The sequence below is a fragment of the Quercus suber genome, unplaced genomic scaffold, assembly GCF_002906115.3.
Source record: "Quercus suber isolate HL8 unplaced genomic scaffold, Cork oak 2.0 scaffold_167, whole genome shotgun sequence".
Classification (NCBI taxonomy): Eukaryota; Viridiplantae; Streptophyta; class Magnoliopsida; order Fagales; family Fagaceae; genus Quercus; species Quercus suber.
Window position 1 is genome coordinate 578500 of NW_027071804.1, and position 6338 is coordinate 584837.

Sequence of the window (6338 nt, forward strand, 5' to 3'; positions counted from 1 at the left end):
TTAGACCACACACGTTACGCAAGGCAAGGGCCCTTCAATGATTGCCAATTGCCATGAGACAAGACCATTAGACCACACACGTTACGCAAGGCAAGGGCCAAGGCTGTCAAGAGTCAAACAACCACTAAAAAGAAAAAGAAAAAAAAAATCTCATTCAGCTGAGCTACAATTTGCAAGTATGAATATTCGCAGTATTGAATCTGTTACCAACGTTAAGTAGATTGAGATTGAGGCATAATTCTTATAAAATATTTACTTATTCTTCTTTACTTAATATGTTATGTTTATTTTTAAATTTTTTTTTTTTTTTTTTTAAGTTTATCTTTCTAAGTAATCTAACTTTACTATTATTTTAAATGTAACAGGAAATGTTAATAGTTCACTGTCAAAATGCATATAATTACAAGTTTACATCTTCAAAAAGAGATTTCTCAAAAAAAAAAAAAAAGACCAATAACTTGCTATTCTGCTGGCTTACTTGTTTTGTTTGTTTTAAGATCTATCTCTTTTTGAAGATGTAAACTTGTAATTATATACATTTTGACAGTGAACTATTAACATTGAAGACTTTTTCCATCATAAATTTATGACTATAAATAATTTTTGTCATACTTAAAACTATAAGAATTTGAAGGATATTAACAAGTGGCATTAGGTGCAATTCATTTGCTTAATTGATTTTATTTATTTTCTCTAAACAAGTTGTCATTGATTTGTTTTTGTAATTGAAGAAAAAAAAAAAAACTTGTTCGAAAAATACGGGTAAACCCGACCCGACCCGCAACTCGATTGACCCGTTTAAAAATGATATGTTTCGACCAGCAACCCGTTTGACCCGCAATCTCGACTGACCTGACCCAACTTGACCCGACCGTTTTGCCACGTTTAGATATTGGTACCAGTTCCAATGGTAACCATGAGGAAGTAACAGTTTATGGAATCAAGTGAATCAAGAATAACTTTGTCAGGTTGGTTCGTGTGAAGATCCTGATAAGTTAGTATCCCAACTCTTCCATCTGACAAGCTGTGGAAGGAGAAATCACTGTGGGTTTGTTTCATTTCTTATTTCGGAATCTATGTGGGTTTGGAAGTGTTTGGCACAATGGTTTTAGACGTGTTTAGCAGCCAAGAAATTGGAAGAAAAGAGAAATTGCTAAATTGAATTTTTTTTTCCTTTAAAATCAGCAATTCAAAATTTTTTTTCTCACACATGGATTTTAATGAGATTGACGTTACATTTTTAAAGAGCAATTAAAATATTTTATTAGCCATGTAAGCTTTAAGTGTGCTAATGGTACAATTTGTCAATCATGTAGATATTTCATATAGATATTTTTCGTTAACGAATAAACGATAGGACTAAATTCACATTAAGTTAAAAATAATAAGAATCAAATTAATTACTATTAAAATGTATAGACTAAATTAATTGCAACCTAAAATATAAGGACCAAATTGATATTTTCACCTAAAATTAAATTACAACAATAACCTTGTATCCTGGTTCTAACTTCCAATCCCAATATACTAAACCATAATTAGCTTGTTAAAAAAAAGTAACAGCGCTTAAATAAAAAAACTCATCATATTCTAGCCAAAAAAAAAAAAAGTCCAATATATTCTTAATAAATAAAAAAGAAAAAAGAAAAAAAGAAAAAGAAAACAGTTGATAGCCTCATAAAAATAAAAAAAAATAAAAAATAACATGATAGGTGAGACCCATTAAGATTTAAAAAGAAATGGACAAAGACAAATAGAACAATTATTGAAGTCATGAGTCATGTGAAAGTTTCAACAAAAAACACAAAAGAAGTCAGAGAAAGATCGTTACGTTTCGAGGTTGTATTCATCATCATTCATGGGCCAATTTGATTCCCTATTCTTCTAACTTTTTCTCACAAAACAAAAACGAGAAAACAAGAGGTTCCCAATTCCATTTCTATATTATAGTCATAGGCTACCTATGCAAAAACCATTCTTGATAAGCCAAATTAATAAAGCAAAAGCTCAAAGGAGATGACCAAATTCGAGGTGGTGTTCATGACAACCCTGGGATTGGGCACCTTGTTCCAGTTGTTGAGTTTGCACACCATCTTATCAATCATGACCCTCGATTTTCTGCCACTATACTCATCGTAACCATGCCTCAGAGACCCATTCTCAACACCTACATCCAATCACGCGCTGCACTTCAACCTCCACAAATATCAAATTCGTCCACCTCCCTATTGTAGACCCTCCCACACCTGATCAGTACGAGTCTTCCTTTGGCTACTCATGCTTACTCCTTGAAAAGCATAGACCCCATGTTAAGCAAGCAATCACTAACCTCATGGAAACCGAGTTGGACTCAGACCGACGACTCGTCGGGATAATCACAGACATGTTTGTACTTCCATGATCGATGTAGCCAACGAGCTTACATCCCTTGCTACGTTTTCTTTCCATCCACAGCTACGTTTCTCGGTTCATGCTTCATCTTCCAATCTTAGACACCCAACTCACCACTGAGTTGGCTAAGTTGGACACTGAGTTGGTCATTCCGAGTTTTGCTAATCCAGTTTCTCCAAGCTTGTTGCCTTCTATAGCATGGAGAAAGAAGGGTACTCTTGGTTTTTGACCATGGACGCAGGTACTTTGAAACAATGGGTATTATTTTAATACATTTCATGACCTTGAGCCTTATGCACTTAACTCGGTCTCTACGAGTCAAGTACCACCAATTTATCCCATTGGGCCTATTCTTGACCTTGTTGGTCCGGCCCAATGGCACCCAGACCAAGCCAACCATGAACGAATCAGAAGTGGCTTGATGACCAACCTCCATCAACAGTGGTATTCTTAAGCTTTGGTAGCCAAGGGTGTCTCAGTGAGTCTCAAGTGGAGAGATTGCATTTGGGCTTGAACTAGCCGAGGTCGGTTTGTCTGGGCTTTACGTGAGCCATCCAAGGCCAAATTTGCCCTCCCGGATGACTACACGAGTCTTGAGAAAGTTTTACCGAATGGGTTTTTGGAGCGAACGGTGGAATTGGATTGGTTGTGGATGGGTCTCACAAGTGTCAATCCTAGCTCATAAGGCAATTGGAGGATTCATATCACATTGTGGTTGGAACTCAATTTTGGAAAGCTTGTGGCATGGTATACCAATTGCCACATGGCCAATTTATTCTGAACAACAGATGAATGCATTTGAGATGGTAAAAGAGTTGGGATTAGCTATTGAGATCAGGTTAGATTATAGGAAGGGTAGTGATTTGGTGTTGGCAAAGGAATTAGAGAGAGGAATAAAGCATTTGATGGACTGTGATGATGAGGTGAGGAGAAAAGTAAAGGAAATGAGCAAAAAGTGTAGGGTGGCTAAGATGGAAAATGGATCATCATATGCGTCACTAGGAGTACTGATTGAGAAACTAGTGACTTCATAATTCAAATGGGCTCACTTTCTATTTTTATGAAATGAATTGCAATATGTTTTGTATGTATTCACTTTTTAATCTTTAATATAGTCTTCAACTTTTTTTAGAAGAAATATAGTCTTCAACTAATTAAGTTTTTTTTTTTTTTGAGAAAGTTCAACTAATTAAGTTGAAGGACGTTGATTTATTTTCTTTTTACAGACTATTACTATGAAAATAAAGCTGTGTTTGTAATATTGTGGTGAATACCACTTAGTTTGTTTTAATATATTATCCAGTTCACCAAAAAAAAAAGCTGTGTTACACACACATGCACACTCACTCACTCACACACATAACTTGAATTTATCATTTTTGGGATAATTTATGTATTTTTTTCTATTCCTTATTGGATTTTATTTGATATTTTTTTTAATTTTATTTGTATTTAAATTAATTGTGTGAGATCTTTGCCCAAAACACACTACGAGAATCTTTTTAAAATCTCGTCGATATATAGTTCTTTCCCAATGTCGGATTGTCTCTTGTCCAAGTAAATGAATAAAACATCAAATTGGTGAAGACTTAATTGAATGTCAGTGAGTATTTTTAGGTCATTTTCAAAATTGTATATATATATATATATATAAATTCATAATTGTAGGGCTGGAGGGGAGATTAGAATTTTGTATTGGAAGTATTAAAAGGTGATAATCTAAGTTGCACAAGTACGAGTATAACACATCCTCACACATATATAGATACGAGGATACTATACATTTGGGATATGGAAATTAATTCATATTTATTTTTATTTATATATTTTTAGACTTTTTTTAGAAGCTACATTTTTAGACATAATTTATGTTTGCTTTAGTTTTTAAAAGTAAATAACAATAACCTAATATGCTAGTTCCTAACCCAATATATTAACCCATTAATCTACGTAATTAGCTCATTAATAAAAGTAGCAGCACTTTAATAAAAACCCATCATATTCTACCCAAAAAAAAAAAAATAAAAAAATAAAAAAAAAAAAAGAAAGAAAACAGTTGATAGCCTTCTAATATATATATATATATATAGAGAGAGAGAGAGAGAGAGAGAGAGAGAGGCAAAAGACTTCTAATATATAGACAGATACATAGAGAGAGAGAGAGAGAGACAGACAGACACAGAGAGAGGCAAACGACTTCTACTGACGGATGCAAGTGATGAGTATTGGTCAGCAGCCCTTTTTGAAGAAATGATGGAAAAAGAAATATTTGTGAATATAAAAGTGGTGCATTCAAGCCTCCAGAACTTCATTACGATTCCATGTTCAAGGAAATACTTGCAATAACTTATGGAATTGAAAATTTCCAGTTTCATCTTCTTGGGCATGAATTTCTAGTAGAAATGGATATGTCCTCTTTTCCAAAAATGCTTCAATTTAAAAGTACAACCCTTCTCATACGATCTTGACATTTCAATTCTCTAATAAAATTATATGTCGAACATGTTTGGAGCCAGTACTCTTTAACAGTTTTATTTTGTTTTTGTTTTTGTTCAATCGTTCACGTGCTTACTTGACTGATTTATGTTGTCTGCTAGTTTTTTAATTTGCTGGGATCTTTCATTTGCCTAATTAATCAAACTATGACTTAATGTGAGTGAAATGGCATGACACATCATGTTGCAAGATCTTAATGTCATTTTAAATTCTTTCGTTAATTGTAACTCGTAACTCTTTTGTTAATCTTCAACGGTAGAAAGAAACCGAGACATTTTACAAAGATAATAATGCATTATGAATGGACGAAAGGAGTACTATCTTGATTCACTAGCGAGTTGGAAGCAGCTATATATGAAAATCTTATATTCTATCATGATTATTGGTTTAAAAATGTTTCTGCAACAAAGGGTGAGAGTTGTTGCTGTGTTTTGCCCTGATTGTCACCTGGTTTCTTATACTTAGAGAGGCAAAGCCAAAGAGGGATGACATTATGACAATTTTATATAGATAAATCACTTTGAAATATTTCTTATATGCAATCCTAAAAAATATTTCCAAGATCTAAATAATTATCTATCTAATGTAGTGAATCATATTATCATTTGCTTTAGTATGAGAGAAGTTCTTGACTAGAAAAGCCAGGTAATGTGAAGGTTAATCATATTATGCATTTTGAGTTTATGACCTTGTACTATCACTGTGGATTTGTTTCCTTCCTTATTTCGGATTCTATGTGGGTTTGAGTTTGGGTCTGGGTTTGGGTTTGGGTTTGGGTTTGGGATTGGAAGTGTTTGGCACAATGGTTTTAGAAGTGTTTGGCAGCTAAGAAACTGAAAGAAAAAAGAAATTGCTAAATTGATTTTTTTTCTTTTTATATTTTTCTTTAAAATTAGCAATTCAAATTTGTTTTCTCACATGGATTTTTATGAGGTTGATGTGGAATTTTTAAAGAGCAATTAAAATATTTTATTATTATTTTATTAGCCATGAAAGCTTTAAGTATGCCAATTGTGCAATCTGTCAGTCACATAAGTATTTTTCATTAGCGAATAAACGACATGACTAAATTGACTGCAAATTAAAAATAACAGGGACTGAATTGATTGCTACCAAAATATATGGACTAAATTGACAATGACCCTAAAATATAGGGATCAAATTGGTGTTTTTGCCTAAAATTAAATAACAAAAATTGTTGAGTTACAAATGTAAGTGAAGTCCCACATTGAATAAAGATAAGAAAAATGAGTGATTAATATAACATAATTGAACCACCGCATACCCTTGGTGCGATAGTCACTCCACAAGTATAAGTGCTTGTGGGGTGTGGTGGGGGGTAATGGTCAGAGTTCAAGTCTCCAGGAAGGAGTTTCACACACATATACACTTAAATTAGGCTAGAGTAGAATTTCTATCTTGTATAAAATATTTATATATATATATATAAC

General features: G+C 33.1%; 1 pseudogene; it reads left to right on the forward strand.

Moving 5' to 3' along the window:
- The first annotated feature begins 1902 nt into the window (after positions 1–1902).
- LOC136066176 (UDP-glycosyltransferase 43-like) lies at positions 1903–3482 on the forward strand (annotated as a pseudogene).
- The last annotated feature ends 2856 nt before the right edge of the window (positions 3483–6338 follow it).